General features: G+C 39.5%; 1 long non-coding RNA gene across 1 annotated transcript in view; it reads left to right on the forward strand.

Moving 5' to 3' along the window:
• The window catches only part of LOC112441425 (uncharacterized), a 198,397-nt gene extending 178,542 nt beyond the window's left edge, over nt 1-19,855 (forward strand). Inside the window, exons 6-7 of the long non-coding RNA XR_010108849.1 lie at nt 10,178-10,266; nt 10,478-19,855. This is a non-coding gene — a long non-coding RNA (uncharacterized LOC112441425). The remainder of the gene's footprint in view (nt 1-10,177; nt 10,267-10,477) is intronic.
• The last annotated feature ends 1,403 nt before the right edge of the window (nt 19,856-21,258 follow it).

A 21,258-nucleotide genomic window follows, 5' to 3' on the forward strand; every position in this document is an offset into this window, starting at 1 on the left:
TAGCCAAAGCTGTTGGTTGTATCTGGCTCTTGACTGCAGCCTGCTCTAATATCCCTGATGCTAATTTGAGTGAGGCGGAGGTTAGAGGAAAACCACATTAGTTTAACAACATGGATTCGTGATTTTCACCAGTGGCATAATTCATGCTGGCAAACAAAAATTACTTCACTTGCTTAGGTGATTTTAGAAGTGAGTTATTGGGAGATCGTCAACTCTAGCTCCCGAGGGTAGCCCATTAACATTGTGTGGAATGACAACAGATGCTGGCAGTAAATTGCAAACAGTGACTATGCAATCAGCTGTGGGCTTTTAGAGCTAAGCATCTGTGGGCATTTAACCACTTGCACTTCTGCCACACACTCTTTCCAAGGAGATATTCCACAGCTCATTTAGCTGATCAGCACAACAAGGACCCTTAGCTGGAAAGGAAGTAAATAATGATTTAGGTCATTTGTCTTATTCCTAGTGAAAAAGAAAAGCATTGTATTAATGAATTCAGCATTTGGACCTGAATACATAATGTCCTTTCGTGGCAACAAAGAGCAATTAGAGCAATTTTACCTGTTCTGAAAGCTTTGCATTTTTTATCCTCTGAGGATTCTAGAGAACTGTATTGGATGATTTACCAGATGGGGGAATCTGAATCCTGTAAATACGGAGAAGAAATAATGGTCTCTGAATTTGATCAATGATCTATATTCCCCAAAAAGAATTAGAACTGCTTCCTATATACAAAAACATATTTACTAAGTGGAAATTTTATTACCTGGGTATTGAATTCAGTGATACCAAGGGCTTCCCTTTGTAGACAAAGGTCCATCTGCCCAGGCTGGGTTTCTATCCTTTTACTAACTAAATGCAATTAAACAATGGCTTTGAAGTAGTATTCAATTTTTGGATGGGTTCGATACTTTAGCTTTTTAAAAAATGCCAGTTGAACCATTTCTTTTGGGGTGTCGGATCTTTAATATAAACTTTCCCTTTTTACCCATTAGTGAGCAGACTTAATAAGGGTCCATCATGTAGGGAACAGGGCTTGCACAGATACTTGGGGATGGGGAGTGGTGAGCACAGTAAAGAAGGCTCATCTCATGGATTTTTTTTTCCCTTGACTTTGTCACTGCTTCCTCCAACATTTTTCATCACAGCCCAAAAAACAGTTATTCTGCAACCTGAAAAACTAGTGAAAGTAAATCACTTTAGGAGAATGCACTCTGGAAGCAGAAGTTCAGCACCTGCTGCTTCACTTTTCTTTCTTTCTTTTTTTTTTTTTTTTTTTGAGACAGAGTCTTGCTCTGTTGCCGAGGCTGGAGTACAATGGCACGATCTCTGCTCACCACAACCTCCGCCTCCTGGGTTCAGACAATTCTCCTGCCTCAGCCTTCTGAGCAGCTGGGACTACAGGCATGTGCCACCACACCCAGCTAATTTTTGTATTTTTAATAGAGACAGGGTTTCACCATCTTGGCCAGGATGGTCTTATCTCTTGACTTCGTGATCCATCTGCCTCGGCCTCCCAAAGTGCTAGGATTACAGGCATGAGCCACTGCGCCCAGCCTGCTACTTCACTTTCTGATGCCTCCTGCCCTCTTCCTTCCCCTCCCACCAGACAAGCAAGCCCAACTGTCAATCTTTTTTTTTTTTTTTTTTTTCTGACAGGGTTTCGCTCTGTGGCCCAGACTGGAGTGCAGTGGTGTGATCGTGGTTAACTGCAGCCTCAATCTTCCCAGCTCATGAGATCCTCCTGCCTCAACCTCTGAAGTAGCTGGAACTACAAGTGCTTGCCACAATGCCCAGCTAATTTTTAAATTTTTTTAGAGATAGAGTCTCACTATGTTACCCAGGCTGGTCTGAAACTCCTGGGCTCAAGCGATCCTCCAACCCGGCCTCCCAAAGTTCTTGGATCTGTCCTTTTCCTAGCATTGGTTCAAGCAACTAAATAGATGGTATGATTCACTCTGATTTTGGTTTTATTTCTATCAAATAATTTTTCCCTAAAGGTACCTATTTTGAACTACTGTGGGGTAGGGAGAAGATTACTCAACAAGAAATTAATATTTAATGTACATGCTATGGATAAAGTTATAACTGAATTCACAAAACATTTGCCTTCCTGTTCAACTAATAACAGATTTCTGATATTTCTTTAACTGCCTGTGCCTTCTTTTCTTTTAGTCTTGATGGGTCATATTTGAAATCCATTTCTTTCATGCCCCTCCTTGCCTTTGTTGCTCACCTAAGTGAACTGGGTATTTTCTCTTACTGGGTCCTTATTATGTCTATTTTGGGGGTTTTCCAAAATTCCCCTCAGAGAGCTTAACATCTAGTCGTTTACATCACTCCTTGACCTTTGTTGGTACTGCAAAGCTTTTTATCTTCTTTCTCTTTCTTTTCCATGTTTTTCTGTTCCTCCCCTCCCCCAACCTTTTTTTGTTTTGTTTTGTTTGTTTTTGTTTTTGTTTTTGTTTTTTGAGACAGGGTCTCACTCTGGCACCCGAGCTAAAGTGCAGTGGCACAATCATGGCTCACTGCAGCCTTGACCTCCCAGGCTCAAGCAATCCTCCCACCTCAGCCTTCCAAGTAGCAGGGACTATAGGTGCGTGCCACCATGCCCAGCTAAGTTTTGGATTTTTTTGTAGAGACAGGGTCTTGCTATGTTGCCCAAGCTAGTCTCAAACTCCTGGGCTCAAGCAGTCCTCCTTCCCCAGCCTCCCAAAGTGCTGGGACTATAATCATGAGCCACCTCACCTAGCTGCTCCCCACTTATCCGTAATCTCTTCTCTCAGAATTGCAGACTGCTGCTACTTCCACTGCTTCTTGCCCCTGCATCCTCAACTCTCCTCCCAGGTGTTCTACTGATTATATGGTTTGTCTGTGTCCCCACCCAAATCTCATCTTGAATTGTAGCTCCCACAATTCCCATGTGTTGTGTGAGGAGACCTGATGGCAGGTCATTGAATCTTGGCGGTGGATCTTTCCCGTGCTGTTCTCCTGATGGTGCATAAGTCCTACGAGATCTGATGGTTTTATAAGGGACAACCCCTTCCACTTGGTTCTCATTTTTTCTCTTGCCTACTGCCATGTAAGACATGCCTTTCAACTTGCGCCATGATTGTGAGGCCTCCCCAGCCACGTGGAACTGCAAGTTCATGAAACCTCTTTTTGTTTATAAATTACCCAGTCTCGGGTATGTCCTTATCAGCAGCATGAAAACAGACTAATACAACTGACCTAGGTAACATTCTCGCAGTTGGGTGGAGCTTCTCAGCCATTTCCGGTAGATGGCTGCATATTGCTTCAACATGAAACCCTATGATTTGGATAGAAAATGATGAGCGTCTAAGCTGTGTTTCCTCAAACCAGAACTAGCAGTCTAGGTAGAAAATGTCTTCCTTCTCTGTAGTTTGCTTGAGCAAAGTATAATTTTCAAAAATGTAAAAAGAATTCTCAGACACAGGATGGGCAAGTGTCAGTTTCTGAGCGGGCTTCAGGTAGCTCTGTCAGTGACAGCTTCTCATTGCCAAGGGCCCACACAGACTGCAGGGTACAGGAGCACAAGGGAAGCCTGTGTGTTGGCTCCTTAAAAAACAGGCTTCTGAAGGTGACAGATGGAAAGAAAGCATTATTTTTATAGGACCTACAAAATCCAAACAGTATAAAAGTTTGTTTGCCACATCTACCAGAGTCCTGGACTTAAGAATTCAACAAATACTGTTTTCCTTGAGCCAGATGCACCTCAGGGCACTTAATTGTGACTTCCAGACACAGTAAGTCATGTTTCCTTCTGGCAGTAGGGGAGACTAAATGCAGACAGGAAAGGAATTCTGCTCCCTGTCCTCTGCAGTGAATTCTCCTGTGGGTGTTTGGGGTAGAGGAAGAGGGCGGGAATGATCTCCCTTCTGGGTTTGGTGTGGCAACTTATGAGCCAAAATGTGTACACAGCATAGGAGGGGTCTGGTCCCAGAATTGGAAGTACCTGTGGGTTTTCTGGTACCACAGTCTGTTTCCAAAACGGGCCTTTGCCAAGTCTGTGCCAGAAGAGGGCTGCTCTTTGTAAGGCTCTGCCGTACTCCAGGAGCTGGGATTGACCTAGCCACAAATAAAACAATAACGCAAGAAGCTGCTGTGATACTCTGGTCTTTGCAGCACAACAGAGAGGTTAAGAATATGGTCTTTGGAGTTAGACAACCCAAGTTCAAATTCCAGTGACTTTGTTAGGATCTGGAGCCAGAATGTCCAGATTAAAATCCCGGCTCTACTACTGATCAACCCTGTGATCTTGGGCAAGTTCCTTAACCTCTTTGTGCCTCTGTCCATATGTAAAATGAGGACAATCTGTGACTATCTCATTGGCCTGTTTGTGAGAATTAAATGAGTTACTACAGTTAAGGCACTTAGATCATGCAGGGCATGAAATAAGTGCTGGATAAATGTTTGGCTTCTCCTTTCTGCCAGCTTAATTTAAACACCTTGAGTAAGTGGCAGAAACCATGCACAGTAAGCTGAAGGAAAAACAAAACAGGTGGTGGTGGTGGTGTTTTTTATAAGAATATAGGGATGACTCATGGAAATCTAAGAAGAGGAATGCAGATGGGCCTCGGATGAAGAGACAGGGACTGAGTTGCCATTAGAATGCTTTTCCCCAGATGCCTTGAATTCTCTAAAATGTTGTCTGAACCGATAAGTTTTTAATCTGTAAGTGACTTATGTGTGTAATATGATCCAGTAAGATTTTTCTCCATTTAGATTGTCTGAGCATTACTTATTGGATATCTTATTCTCCCACTGAATTATAATACTACCCCTGTGTTATGTTAAAAACATATGCATGTGGGCCAGGAATGGTAGCTCACACCTGTAATTCCAGCACTTTGGGAGGCCTGAGATGGGTGGATCACCTGAGATCAGGAGTTCAAGACCAGCCTGGCCAATGTGGCAAAACCCCATCTCTACTAAAAATACAAAACAAAACAAAACAACATATGCATGTGTACCTACACCTAGGTTTTTTATTTTATTTCATTGGTTGTCTATCCCTATCCTAATATCACATTGTCTTAATTATATGGCTTTATAATAATCTTGATATCGGGGTGGGGTCGGGGTGGGGGACAAGGTGGCTCACACCTGAAATCCCAGCACCCTGGGAGGCCAAGGTGGGAGAATTGCTTGAAGCCAGGAGTTTGAAACCAGCCTGGGCAACACAGTGAGATCCCATCTCTAAAAAATCTTTTTTTGAAAAATTAGCCAAGTGTGGTGGCACATGCCTATAGTCCTAGCTACTTGGGAGGCTGAGGTGGAAAGATCTCTTAAACCCAGGAGTTCAAGGTTGCCGTGAGCTATAATCACACTGCTGCACTCCAGCCTTGGTGACAGAGTGAGACTCTGTTTCTAATCATCATCATCATCGTCATCATCTTGATATCTGGAAGTACAGATTTCCCTAGTTGTTCTTTTTTCAGAAATATCTTAGCTATTATCGGATCCTTATTCTTTGGGATAGTTTAAAATAAGGCTGTAAACTCTGACATTTCCCATTGAGAGATAGGGTCTCTGTCCCTTCCCCTTGTTATGTAGCATTACTTCAACTGTATTGGCTGAAGTAGTCACAAGCCCATTGTTATGAACAGAATTGTTCCCCTCCGCCTTTCATATATTGAAGCCCTAGTCCTCAGTGTGACTGTATTTGGAGATACAGCCTTTAAGGAGATAATTAAGGTTAAATGAGGTCATCAGGGTGGAACCTTAATCTGATAGGACTGGTGTCCTTATAAGAGAAAGAGACATTACAGATTCTCTCTCTCTCTCCTACATGCACGGAGAGGAAAGTCCATGTGAGGACACAGCAGGAAGGTAAGCTATCTGCAAGCCAGGAGGGGAGAAGCCTCATCAGAAACCAAGTGTGCTGGAACCTTGATCTTAGACTTTCAAATTCTGGAACTATGAGAAAATAAATTTCTGTTGTTTAAACCACTCAATCCATGGTATTCTGTTATGGCAGTCCAAGCTGACTAATGTACCCACCCATGCAATGTGTGATCCTGGACTAAAAAGAGGACATTAGTGGGACAATTGGTAAAATTGAACAAAGTCTGTACATTAATTTAATAAGACTGTATCAATATTAATTTCCTAGTTTTAATCATTGTACTATGAGTCTGTAAAATGTTGATATTTGGAGAAATATGAGAACTTTAGAACTCTGATCACCTCCCTCCTGATGTCCATTCATTTTTTTTGTTCATCATTTTGTCTATTTTTTAAAAATTTACAAATTAATTAATAATATTTTTATAGACAATATTTGTTTAGATTTACCAGTATAAATATATGCTGGTTTATATTTACCACTATAAATATATACTGGTAAATCTAAACAGACATGGTCTATAAAATATATACCAGTATATAAATATATACTGGTAAATACTATATATTTACCAATTTGTTTGTTTCTCATTCTTTCTTACATCTCAGAATTTCTTTCTAGAATCACTTTCTTCTTTTTAAAGAACATCCTTTAAAAATTCCAGTGGTGTAGAACACTCATCCCCAGTTTTTATTATCATTGTCTTTATTTCATCCTCATTCTTGAATGATAGTTTTTCTGGGAGCACATTTCTAAATTAGTAGTTAATTTCTCTCAACATTTAAAAAAATGTTTATTATGGCTTTAGTTTTATTGTTGAGATGTCTGTTGTCAGTTTGTCATTTTTCATAGGTTATGTTTTCCCTCTGAGTGCTTTTAAGATCTTCTCTTTGTCTTTGATGTTCTGCAGTTTCATTACACACAAATTTTCAATTTATCATGTTTAGTTTACATTGTACCTTTGCAATGATATCTTTTCTTTTCTGAAAAAAAAATGCAGCCATTATGTCTTTAAAAATTTTTTATTGGCCGGGCACGTTGGCTCACGCCTGTAATCCCAGCACTTTGGGAGGCTGAGGCAGGCAGATCACAAGGTCAGGAGATTGGGACCATCCTGGCTAACACGGTGAAACCCTGTCTCTACTAAAAATACAAAAAATTAGCCGGGCGTGGTGGTTGGCACCTGTAGCAGCTACTCAGGAGGCTGAGGCAGGAGAATGGCGTGAACCCGGGAGGCGCAGCTTGCAGTGAGCCGAGATTGCACCACTGCACTCCAACCTGGGCGACAGAGCAAGACTCTGTCTCAAAAAAAAAAAAATTTTTTTTTAAATTTTATTTCATTAGTTGTTTTCATTCTCTTTATTCTTACGGAACGTCAAGTGGACACCTCCTTTTGTTGCATATCTTTTACCATCTCTACTTTTTTTTCTATCTGCCATGCTGCATTTTTCAGATATGTCTTTTGTTAGTTTTCTTTTGTGCTGTGTATAGCCTTCTATTTAGCCCATCTGTTGAGTTTTTTATTATACAATTTTATGTTTCATGTCTGGTTCTTTTTCAAATCACTTTTGGAGATTTAGTTCTTGCTCAATTTTGTGACCCCTTTCTAATTTTTTCAAATATTTTCTATATGGCTTTTAAATTCCTTGTCTGATATTCAATATATGTCGTTCTTATGTTATTATATAATATATATATTATATTATATATTATATATTATAATTATGTATATAATATATATTATAATATATAATATATTATATATTATATATTATAATATATATTATATAATATATTATATATTATAATATATATTATATAATATATTATATATTATAATATATATTATATAATATGTATATATAATATATATTATATAATATATAATATATATAATATATACAAGAAAATGTTGGATAGTGAAAAGTCCCTTGAATCAAAATGAAGAAGTACAATTTTCTAAGGGAACTTCCCTCTACAAAACAACTAGATCCTGCATAAAAAATAGACCTCTTGGGTTTATAGAGTATGACAGATATGAGAGACACCAAATAAGATTGGCTGCTACAGAAGGAAAGCTAGATACCCTGAAAGCACCTGCCACTATCAGCACTGCAAGGGAGTAGCCGTGGAATAGCAGCAAGGTAGGGGCAGTGAGCTGAGACTCTCAGGCCAAACTGAGACCCTGAAAGGGAACATGAACAGTATCGGGTCATTATATTATATCGGTATCGGTATATTATATAATATATAATATATTATAATATATAATATATATTATATATAATATATATTATATATAATATATTATATAATATTATATATTATAATATATTATATATTATATTAACAATATTAATTATATTAATTATATTTATTATAATATATTATATATTCTATTATAAAATATATAATATATTATATTCTATTATAAAATATATAATATATTATATTCTATTATAAAATATAATATATTATATTCTATTATAAAATATAATATATTATATTCTATTATAAAATATATAATATATTCTATTATAAAATATATAATATATTATATTCTATTATAAAATATATAATATATTCTATTATAGAATATATAATATATTCTATTATAGAATATATAATATATTCTATTATAGAATATATAATATATTCTATTATAGAATATATAATATATTCTATTATAGAATATATAATATATTCTATAATAGAATATATAATATATTCTATTATAAAATATATATTCTATTATAAAATATATAATATATTATATTCTATTATAAAATATATAATATATTATATTCTATTATGAAATATATAATATATTATATTCTATTATAAAATATATAATGTATTATATTCTATTATAAAATATATAATATATTAAATATAATATATATTAATAATTATATTACAATAATATAATATTATAATATTATATTATATATATTATCTTATATTATGTAGTTATTATATTAGGTCCAATGTATGTGTGGTTTCTGCTGACTCTTACTCATGGCGTTGTGTTTATTTTGGGTTTGATGAACCTTATTGTGAGTTAATACTTGAGAGCATGCATTGAGGATCTCCCTCAGAGAGGATCTGCAATGTTCTACTTGGGATCCAGGGGAGTTACTTGACCCGATACCGTTCATGTTCCCTTTCAGGGTCTCAGTTTGGCCTGAGAGTCTCAGCTCACTGCCCCTACCTTGCTGCTATTCCACGGCTACTCCCTTGCAGTGCTGATAGTGGCAGGTGCTTTCAGGGTATCTAGCTTTCCTTCTGTAGCAGCCAATCCTATTTGGTGTCTCTCATATCTGTCATACCCTATAAACCCAAGAGGTCTATTTTTTATGCAGGATCTAGTTGTTTTGTAGAGGGAAGTTCCCTTAGAAAATTGTACTTCTTCATTTTGATTCAAGGGACTTTTCACTATCCAACATTTTCTTGTATAATTAGTTGTTTATTGTTTTATAGTCAGTTTACCTTAGCGGAATGTAAACTTCCTGAGGACAGGGACTTTGGTTTGCTGGTATATCTCCAGTGACTGGAATATAATGCTTAGTACATAGTAGAGCCTGGAACTGAATAAATATTTCTTGAATATTAAAATGAATGAATCCCATCTATAAATTCATGTGTATCAGGTGTTACATCAGGTTCTCTAGATACAAAGATGAACCTGAGAAAATGTCTTTCATAGAGGTACTTACTAGAATTAGTGTTGAAAGTAATTAGATATGAAAGTAAATAAATTAAACAAAGTACTATGGTCTCAATGTCTTTGACTCCCCAAATTTACATGTTGAAACCTAGTCCCCAATTTGATAGTATTAAGAGGGGGCCCCTTTGGAGGTAATTAACACATGAGATGAGGGTGGAGCCCTCAGTAATGGAATTAATGTTCCTAAAAGAGTCCCGAGGGAGCCTATTCTCCCCTTCTACCATGTGAAGACACATAGAAGGCACCATCCATGAGGAATGACCCCTCACCATACACCAGATCTGCTGGCACCTCAGTCTTGAGCATCCCAGCCTCTAGAACTGTGAGCAATAAATTTCTGTTGTGTATCAGTGCCCCATCCAATGTATTTTGTTCTAGCATCTTGAAAAGACTAAGTACTGTAGTGCACACACAAACATACACATATGAATAAATAAGATAATATCAAGGCATATACAGCCATCTATATCCAGAGCCTATATGTCATGTTCAGTAGTTCTTACCTCATTATGTAAGTTATTATAAGTCATATCTAGGGAAAGCAATATGATTGATTTTATTCTTTGGATACACTCTGGCAGAGAGTGGTGGGTGATCAGAGCAAACACGACTGAAGGCAGGGAAAGAAGATAAGAGATTACTGCAGTTCGTGCTTCATCTATTCAAAAAGGTAGGGTTTTGTTTTGTTTTGTTTTGTTTTTTGAGTGCCGGGGATAAATCAGGCACCTTTCTAGGCACTGAGGAAATACCTATGAATAAGACAATTAAGGTCCTGCTGTCACAAAACTTATATTCTGGTTGACTAAAACTAAATAAATAAGTAAATGAATTAACACATAGATAATTTCTCTCTCTCTCTCTCTCTCTCTCTCTCTCAATAGGGTCTCACTCTGTCGCCCAGGCTGGAGTGCAGTGGCATGGTCTCAGCTCAGTGCAACCTCCACCTTCTGGGTTCAAGCGATTCTCCTGCCTCAGCCTCCAGAGTAACTGGAATTATAGGCACCTGCCACCATGCCTGGCAAATTTTTGTATTTTTTGATGGAGATGGGGTTTCACTATGTTGGCCAGGCTGGTCTCACACTCCTGACTTCAAGTGATCCACCAGCTTTGGCCTCCCAAAGTGCTGGGATTACAGGTGTGAGAACACATAGATAATTTCAGACAGTAGTAGGTTTTGTAAAGGAAACAGAACCAGGGTTGTTGGAAACAGAGCTGTCAGTGGGGCAGGGTAGTAGCTACCCAAGGAAGGCCTCTTGGAAGAGGCAGCATATGAAGAGAGACCTGAACGACAAGAAAGAGGCAAGAACATTTTGGGCAGAGAGAATGGCAAGTGCAACCCTATGTTTTGTGCTTTCAAGGATCAGAAAGTAGACCGGTGTACCTGGTACCAAAGTGATAGAAGAGCATTTGTGGAGTCTGGAGAAGTAGGCAGGCGTCAGACCACCTAGGTCCTTATAGGCCATGGTAATGAGTTTAGATGTTGTTCAAAGGGCAATGGGAAGCTGCCGGAGGATCTGGAGCGGGCGGGGAGGGGGCGCATAATACTACTTAAATCTTTTTTTTTTTTTTTTTTTTTTTGAGATGGAGTCTCGCTCTGTCACCCAGGCTGGAGTGCAGTGGCGCGATCTCGGCTCACTGCAAGCTCCGCTTCCCGGGTTCACGCCATTCTTCTTCCTCAGCCTCCCAGGTATCTGGGACTACAAGCGCCCGCCACCACGCCCGGCTAATTTTTTTTTGTATTTTTAGTAGAGACGGGGTTTCACCATGTTAGCCGGGATGGTCTCGATCTCCTGACCTCATGATCCACCCGCCTCGGCCTCCCAAAGTGCTGGAATTACAGGCGTGAGCCACCACGCCCGGCCTCTACTTAAATCTTTAAAAGTTTATTCATGTGACTGCTCTTTGAAGAAAGGTCAGCAGTAGCCCAGGAAAGAAGTGTATGAACTACTAGATTGGGCAAGATATGAAGAGGCCCGGGCTCAGGCACGGAGACTATCCAGGCTGACCTCTCCCCTTCCTGGACTTAAGTTCTTCTATAGCTTATTTGCCTCTGAATCCCTAATGCAACCTAGTGCCTGGTACACAAAGGAGATGAAGAGCACTTCAAAAAGTGCTTGAGTGCACAAATGGCTACCAGAGGATTCTGTTCTTAGATGGCATCAGCTGGTAAACTCAGTTACTTAAAGGATAATGTTAAGCTGTGTGCTCAGTTGCAATGTGGGTCAGTTAAATTTAGAGATGCTCCTTGGTCACAAATCATGGTTACATTGTAATCATGGCAATTAGGGTAACATTATTATTTGTTTTTGTTTTTGTTTTTCTGAGACAGAGTCTCCCTCTGTTACCCGGGCTGGAGTGCTGTGGCATGGTCTTGGCTCACTGCAACCTCCACCTCCCAGGTTCAAGCGATTCTCCTGCCTCAGCCTCCCAAGTAGCTGGGATTACAGGCACACGCCACCATGCGTGGCTAATTTTTGTGTTTTTAGTAGAGACGGGGTTTTGCCATGTTGGCTAGGCTGGTCTAGAACTCCAGACCTCAGGTTATCTGCCCACCTTGGCCTTCCAAAGTGCTGGGATTACAGCAAGCCACCATGCCCGGCCCATTATTTGTTTTGCAAACACCTTTTGCCACAACAAGTCTGGGTAATTCTGTGTATACAATCCAGTTCAAATCTTGTCACCACTACTAGAAATTAATTGCAAAGAAATATGTACTGTGTTTTTTTTTGCCAGTAACATTATCATCACATACAAGAAGATAACGTATGTTTGAGAATTTTTATTGCTAATAAGTATCAGGCTTTAGAGATGATTTCATTTAGAATTGCCAATGGAATATTCTATTTATGTAAAGAAAACTAGTCTCATTTAAAAAAAAATATTTCCAGGAAACAACTACTCCTCTAGAGAAGTAGGAGTATAAAATTCTAGTCAAGAATATGGCTTTGGAGACAAACATGGCTGAGTTTGAGTACTAACACTGCCACTCTTGGGTAAGGAATTTCCTAAATTTTGATTTTTGGAAGATAATTCCTGTGTCCAGAGTTGTTGTGGAGACTGAAAAAGATAATACCATTTCTTTAGGCTTCTCAGCATCTAAACTCTTTCTGTGTTATAGAATTCCCCATTTATGGGTAATGGATGGGACAAAGATCCTTCTACTTTGTAGATGTTGAAAGTGTTTAATACTTATTTTCTTGGGTACTTTATTTTCCTTGCAATGAGGACAGATCCATGTAACCTTGGGCTTCATCATTCAGCTGTAATAAAACCAAATTATGATGCAGGAACTAATGGCATAGGAGGGAAGGATCTGGGAGCACTCTCTAAAGGCAGCAGGGGTGGTTGCTGCAGTGGCGACCAGTTGCGTTCTTGGTACAGAAGTAACATCAGTGTGGGCAGCATTAACTGCATTAAAACTGGTTCTTGGTGCAGAAGTGGCATCAGTGCAAGGTGTACCATCTAGTGCTTGGTGACAGTGATGGTAGTTTCCTCATTGGCCCAGTTCTGTGGCATTAATCCTGGAAATTCAGCCAAAAGCCTGTTTCTCCAGGCTGCCCAAGCAAGTCTACGAGCATTGATTAAGCTCTTCTACAGTGTAGTCAGCTAGAGTTAGCTTCGGTTGCTGGAACCAAGAACTCTGGTTGATTTGGATTTTACACCTGTGCTCCCAGCACAGTGACTAACAGAGAATACTCAATAAGTGTGGCTATTAGTAGCAGTATTTATAACAACATATTCCTAACTTCACCTGTAAAATGTCAAATTTTATAATAACTTTTAGTGAATTTGATCCAAATTTAAGAGCTATATTTAATCTTGTCTTTATTGGTTCATCTCTTTGAAATCTATTTATATTCTGAATTATACCTTAATTAATATAAGATTATTTCCTAGACTGTAACATTCTTGAAAGCAGAGATTGTCTTTTTCACAAATGAATTATTTGCTGGCATAGAGCCTGACACAGGTGGACCCTTAGTAAATATTTGTGGAGGAAGCACATGGAGAGGTAATTGATGATATAGAAGTGCCATCTCAGGAGCGTGGCTGGCAGACCTCTTAGGCAGACCTCTAAGTTGGCATTATCTCAGTGAGGTAGTTTGGTCCAGGATTGGTTTTCAGATCTATAACCCTAGAAACTTAATATTACACTTTAGCCAAAGGTGATCAGATCACTCTCTTGGACATAGACTCAGACTAAGCAAACTCAGAAGAGACAGATGTATAAGATATAGTTATTTTTGCTAAGAAATATAACTTTGGGGTGTTCTGGAATGCTGCTCACTTACTCATTTAATAACTTGATTTTGATAAGTGTTTAATATGTGTCAGCTACTATTATGTAACTGTATAAACAGTGAACAAAACAGACAAGATTGCTGCTGTCATGCAATTTGCACAGCTGTGTCAACAAAGAAATATTTAATTGTAGATAATGGTAACTGTCATAAAGAAAAATATAGCAGGATAAGGTGATGAAAATTCTTGGGAAGAAGTGTGTACTATTTTAAATTGGATAACCAGGGAATATGCCCCTCAGAAGGTTACATTTAAGCTGAAACCTGAATGAAGTGGAGGAGACTGTAGCAGGTAGGGAAAATATTACATGCAAAGGCTCTAAAGCACAGAAATAATTTGGGGGTTGGGGAGGTGTTGAAGAATAAAAAGTAGGCCAGTGGCCGGATGCGGTGGCTCACGCTTGTAATCCCAACACTTTGAGAAGCCAAGGTGGGCGATCACTTGTGGCCAGGAGTTCGAGACCAGCCTGGCCAACATGATGAAATCCTGTCGCTACGAAAAATACAAAAATTAGCCAGGCATGGTGGCACATGCCTGTAATCCCAGCTACTGGGGAGGCTGAGGCACGAGAATCACTTGAACCCAGGAAGCAGAAGTTGCAGTGAGCCGAGATCACGCCACTGCACTCCAGCCTGGGTGACAGAGCAAGACTCCATCTAAAAAAAAAAAAAAAAAAAAAAAGTAGACCAGTGTGGTAGGCAGCCTCTAAAATGACTCCCAATGAACTCTGGGAGAGTGAAATTCTCTCCCCTAGAGTGTGGACTGGATTTAGTCACTAGCCTCCAATGAATAGAATGCTGTAGAGGTGATGAAATGTCACTGCCAATGTTAGGTTAAAATTGTTGGCTTCTGTCTTGAGCATTTTTTTTCTCTCTTGTTTTCTTGCTGTGCAGAAAAAGATTAACATAGCAGAACCGAGACTGCTATCCTTAGAAATGCCAGCTTGTAAGGTTGGCCATTGGCTGGCATCTGGGAACTTGACAGGTACATAGGTCCCTATGCTAATATAACTCTCCCTAATTGATGAGGGAGGCTCACTATGCCTAGACTGTTTGTGCAAACAATATGGCTTATGCTGAATACCCGCTTTCTTCCCAGAAATCTGGAATTTTGGCATGAGTGAGGCACAGGGTGCTTGTGTGACTAGCCTATGACAAGACCTTTGGTTGCTGAGTTTTAATAGGCTTCTTTGGACAGAAGCATCACACAAACATTTCTGCATTTTTGTTGCTGGGAGAAGAATGTGATCTGTGTGAGCTCTTGTGGAATGTGAGAGCATAAGGGAGCCTGCAAATGGATCCGTGCAGACTCTGCTGGGGCCTACTTCCTTTATAATCTGGCTGTTTATCTTTACTATACTGCTTTAATAAATCCTAGTGTGAGTGCAACTTATGAGGAGTCCTATGAGTCCTTCTAGCTCATTTCTTAATGTGGGGGTGGTCCTGGGGACCCCAGACACACTTACTCTGATGAAGCAAGCTGCCACAAGCCATCCTGTGGAGTGGTCCACACGGCAAGGAACTGAGGGAGGCCTCTGGCCTACAGCCAGCAAGAGGGAGCTGAGGCGTTCAGTCCAACGGCCATATGGAAAAAAGGTCCACTTAAGTGAGCTTGGAAGTGAGTCCTCCCCCTGTTGAGCCTTCAGATGAGACTGCAGTCGTGGTCAACTCCTGGTCTGGAGCCTTGTGAGAAACTTCAAGCCAGAGGCACTGCCTAAACTGGGCCTGGATTCCTGGCCTATAGAAACTGTGAGAGAATAAGTGTTTGTTGCTTTTAGCCTGTAAGTTGAGGAGTAATTTCTTATGCAGCAATAGGTAACTAATACAACCAACAGGGCTAGAATATAGGGGGTAACGGGAATGTGATAGGTGGTGGCCACAGAGTGGTAGACAGGGCCCAGATCATATACGACCTTGAAGCTTATGGTAAGGATTTGGATTTTCTTCCATTGAAGGATTTGGAATAGGGAAATCTGGTTAGCACATTGTCTTCTTTAGACCACAGGTTTTCAACCCTGGCTGCATTTTAGAACCACTCAGGGAGCTTTTTAAAAATACCTATGCCAGGCCCCACCCTCAGAGATTCTGGCTCCGTTGGCCCTGGGAGAGGCTCCAGTGTTATTATTTTTTAAAAGCTCCCCAGGTAATTCTGATGGACAGCTCCAGCTGAGAATGAGATGTGCTTTAGGGTAGCAAACCTATGTGGAAAACCAGAGAGGATTGCTCAGAACAAAGGGAGAGAGTCACATATTTTCAATACTGAATTATTACATTAAATTAAGCAGGCCTGATATATCTAGGATGGCGTGCTCTTCTGTGTTCAGTGCTGGAGAAATAGTCACAATTGCTAACCCCTGGATTTTCCCTTTCTGCGATAACTGTCATCCATCTGTTCTTTTCACACAAGGTACAAGACTGTGGATTCAGCTTTAATTTTAAAGATACCAACACAGTCATACAAATATAAATCTTTGGCCTTCAACTCTTTTGATAAATTCCAACCAGTGGCGACCGAAAGAGTCTTTTGTCCTACATTTCCCCAAAAAAGGGGAACAAAATTAATTTTTTTTTTTTGAGACAGTGTCTTACTGTGTTGCCCTAGCTGGAGTGCAGTGGTGTGACCTAGGCTCACTGCAACCTCCACCTACTGGGCTCAAGCGATCCTCCTGCCTCAGCCTCCTGAGTAGCTGGGACCACAGATGCACACCACTATGCCTGGCTAATTTTTTTGTGTTTTTGGTAGAAACGGGGTTTTACCATGTTGTTCAAGGTAGTCTTGAACTCCTGAGCTCAAGCAATTCGCCTGCCTCAGCCTCCCAAAGTGCTGGGATTACAGGTGTGAGCCACTACACATGGCCATTTCTTTAGCCTACTTAGCTCTCTTCTAAAATGACCAGATCTAATAATCTATATTACGTGAATCTATAATCAATATATGCATACAAGAACAAATTAAAAGACATGCAAATGCTTCAAAGAATCTCAGTTTCTTGAAACTTCAAACCCCATAGTGAGAAGTGTAAGTATTAACATACCAAAACAGAACAAAACAAACATTTTCGTGAAACTACAATTTTGGACTATTATGTGTATTATATTTGTAATCAGTTATCTTTTATATTTTTGGCTAAAGAAATGTGTCTAGGCCGGACATGGTGGCTTATACCTGTAATCCCAGCACTTTGGGAGGTAGAGGCAAGAGAATTGCTTGAGCTCAGGAGGTTGAGGCTGCAGTGAGGTGTGTTCATGCCACTGCACTCCAGCCTAGGTGATAGAGTGAGCAAGACCTTGTCTCAAAATAAAAAAAAAAAAAGAAATTCATCTGAATCTTAGATTTTGGTCAACACACTAACATTCTTGACTGAAATATAATTTAAAATGTTAATGACATTTAATTCAGTTGCAATGTAAATGTAAACATCTTGATTCGTAAGGTTTAATATTAAAAACTTCATAGCTTTTTGAGGTGGAGAAGAAGATAATTATGTTTGCTTCTCCTTCCCTGTCAGTTTGGGGCCTGACTGGAAAGGAGATTCACTTGGGGAAAGTGCTGATCATGGTCTTGGGACTGGAGGAGTGAGGGAGTACCCTTACACTCATATTGAAAAGAAACAAAAATGGCATGTTCAAAAGCATGAAAGCCCAATCACTCATTCACTCAACAAACATATTGAGTGCATTGTATGCCAGGTGCCCTTCTAGATGCTAAGGGATATCGCAGCGAGCAATTCATACAAGCTCCCTATTTATGAAATTTCTTTATAGTGGGAGGTCGTGAACTGTCAGATAATAAACAAATGTCAGGTAGTAATAGGTGCTATTATTATAATAAAACATGATGTAATTGGAAAATGGGACAGGATAGAGGATGTCACTTCTGTTCATTTGAATGGTCTGTTAGATATCAAATTTACTTTAGAAGAAAACTATTTGACCCACAGTGTTCCAAGTATTTTTTAATTGCCTATTTTTATTATTTGGGAGATTTCACATAACAATCTGGATTTTTGTCTTCTCTTGAAAAATCAGATGATTATGCCGAACAGGTATTTCTGCATGACAACAGTGTTCTTTCAATAGGACATGTCATCTCCTCTTCTTCATAATCCCTCCTTTCCTAACAGAACAGCTTCCCTCATTTACAAGATCTGCCTGGCTTCTGAATTCTGAAGAATTATCAACTTCTGGGCTAGTAAAAGAATAAGGGCCAAGATAGAGTGTGCAATAGGATTCAAGGCATGCAGAAAGGGGAGCCGAGGAGCCAAGGGGAGCAGGCATAGATACCTGTGTAGACATCCGAGATCACGTTTTGCTTGGTACCAATATGGCAATATGGGCTTGTAATGGCATACAGTGTCCTTTTTATTTTGAGACAAGGTCTTGCTTTGTCACCCAGACTGGAGCGCATTGGCCAGAACACAGCTCACTGCAGCCACCACTTCTCGGGCTCCAGTGATTCTCCCGCCTGAGCCCCTCAGGTAACTGAGACTATGGGCACACACCACCATGCCTGGCTAATTTTTGTATTTTTTGTAGTGACAGGATTTTGCCATGCTGCCCAGGCTGATCTCCAACCCCTGAGCTCAAGCAATCCACCCACTTGGCCTCTCAAAGTGTTGGATTACAGGCATATAAGCCACCACGTCCAGCCCAGAGTCTATTTTTTGAAAGTGTCCAGAGTGGACTAGAAACTTTAGTATGATGGAATAAAGCAATGAACCAGTGGCAGGGTCTGAGCTAAATAGCTATATAGTTTTACATGGTCACATGTTTTTACATGACTATATGTTTTTCTAAAATTTGCAAAAGTAGGATAATTTCAGATTTCCCATCTATTAGACATTCCCCAATGTCAGATGGCATTGAAATGGCAGTGGGCATTTTAAGAATCCAGCTAAAGAAAATTGAGTTGGGAATATGCCACATTTACTGCAATTTGGAAAACCATTTTGGAATGTTCCAGTACAACTAGCTAGAAATTATCGACTGCTAGTTTGGAAACACGTGAAGGGTGCTTTCTTTTATTAACTTTAAATTTAGTTACTAAAGAATTGAGAAAAAATTCTGATTAAAAACAGTAATGGAATATGAAACAAAAGACATACAGGAAAACAGTACAGTCAATGGAGATTATTCTGACACTGAGAGGCAAATGGCAGCAATTTTTTTTTCAGAGCATAACAAAAGCAGTAACTCAAAAAAAAGGAAGAGACAAGGTTATTGGATTGTTGGATACTCCAACCTGTGAAGAAGAGTTGATCACATGGAAAACAATGTAAACTTCTCACTGATTTGACATATGTATGGTTACTATGTATTGCCTTTTTGACTGCTTTTTGAAAAATGGATGAAGGCCCTTTAAATAATTTTTGCTTGCCAGCTGGCACTGAAGCTTTGCGAATAGAGGGCGCTGGAGAGACATTGCAGGAGGAAACGGGTTTGCTTCCTGGTTGCGATGGGCTTGGATAGGTTCCTGCAGCACACAAGATTTCAGCTTATGCCTTCTCCAGCATCAGACTCCTGCAGTGTATAAGGTTTCTCCAGCACGGGCTCCTGCAGTGCTTGCAGCTTCTCCAGGGCCCAGCCTCTGCAGCATACAGGAGCCTGCAGCTTCCCCTGGCAGCCTCTTAGGCAGTCGTGTGAGAGACCTCTCCATCATCAGCTTTCACCAGCACTCCACAGGGCAGTTTCCTGGCAAGTTCCACTGCTGAGCACCACACCAGCCTCTCTGCATATCTGCAAGTCAATGTCTGTTCTCAGTCCTGGTTGTGGAGGAGGAGGTCTTGGTGGCTCTATCTTAGCCTTGGGGATAGTAGCTGCTCCTATTATCTGTGATTTCTGTATTTTCTTGGTTTGTTCTCTTTACTTCTTTTTATTAAACTTTATCTATTATCTATCAAATTACTGTGTGATTTTTCTCTCCCATTTGCACACAGACTGATACAGCATGAAATTCCAATATCTATGAATATAACACAAATTTACTATATATAAATACGAGAATATTGATGACAAACTGGTTAATGGCTGTCGTTAACTTAAAGAGTATTTAAAATTAGCCAAAAAACATACAAATGCCTCAAGAAGTTTACAGCTCATACATGAAAGAAACTTGATAGAGGTTTTTCCAAATTTGACCATTTTTAGGATTTGGCAATCCTAAAAATTTATAAAGCCTTACAAATAAGAATTATAAAACTAAAATAAAATTTTCTAAACTATAATAAAAAACAAACTTTGATCCACTATGCTGGAGGAAAGACCAAATTGCCTTTCAATTCTCTTCAATTAGGAAATATTATGAAATTATCACATGAAGATGTGATTGAAGAGTATGCAGTCAAAAAAGGCAGGAAAGAATAATAGAGGTGTGTCAAGCAATAGATTAATAATAGTGTTATGATATTTTCTAGACTTTATAATGTTTATGGTGTTTGTCAGCTTTTTAAAATGTGTAATGTGGCTAGGTGTGTTACAGGAAAGCAGTCCCGATCCAGACCCCAAGAGAAGGTTCTTGGATCTCACACAAGAAAGGATTCAGGGCAAGTCCACAGTGCAAAGCAAAAACAAGTTTATTGAGAGAGTAAAGTGGTCAAAGTACAGCTACTCCATAGACAGAGTAGGGCCTTCCTGAAAGTAAGAGGAGGAACGCATCCACCCTTTGTACAATACTTGTTTATATATGGGATAAAAAAAGGTCATGGGGAGATGTGCTGTGCTACAAGGGTTTGTGATAAAGGGTTAATTTTCTTAATTACTGTATTTTGCAAGAATCGATATCATTATCTTTAAATCAAAATTAGGAATGCATCTGTTCTCAAGCTATCAGGATATCGATCGGGTCCCTCCCAAGTCTGTTTAGTAAACATTATCAAGCTGTTCCTTAATTTAACATCTAGAGGCCAGGAATACCCAACTTTCTGGGAATGCAGCTCAGCAAGTCCTAGCTTCATTTTCCTAGCCCTCACTCAAGATGGAGTCGCTCTGGTTTGAACACCTCTGACAGGTGTGGTGGCTCACATCTGTAATCCCAGTACTTTGGGAGGCTGAGGTGGGAAGATCACTTGAATCTAGGCTGGACAACATAGCAAGACCCCAGTCTCTACAAAAGAAAAATTAAAAAAATTAATTTGGCATGATGACACGCACCTGTAGTATCAGCTACTCAGGAGGCTGAGGTGGTAGAATCACTTGAGCCTGGGAATTTGAGACTGCTACAGTGAGCCAGGATTATGCCACTGCACTCCAGCCTAGGTTACAGAGCAAGGCCGTATCTCAAAAATAAATAAGTAAATAAATAATAAGATTTGCAATGTGTGGTGATTTCTTTTCTCCTTATAGACACTTCTTTGCATATCTAA

The sequence above is a fragment of the Pan paniscus genome, chromosome 10 (genome assembly GCF_029289425.2).
Source record: "Pan paniscus chromosome 10, NHGRI_mPanPan1-v2.0_pri, whole genome shotgun sequence".
Taxonomy (NCBI): domain Eukaryota; kingdom Metazoa; phylum Chordata; class Mammalia; order Primates; family Hominidae; genus Pan; species Pan paniscus.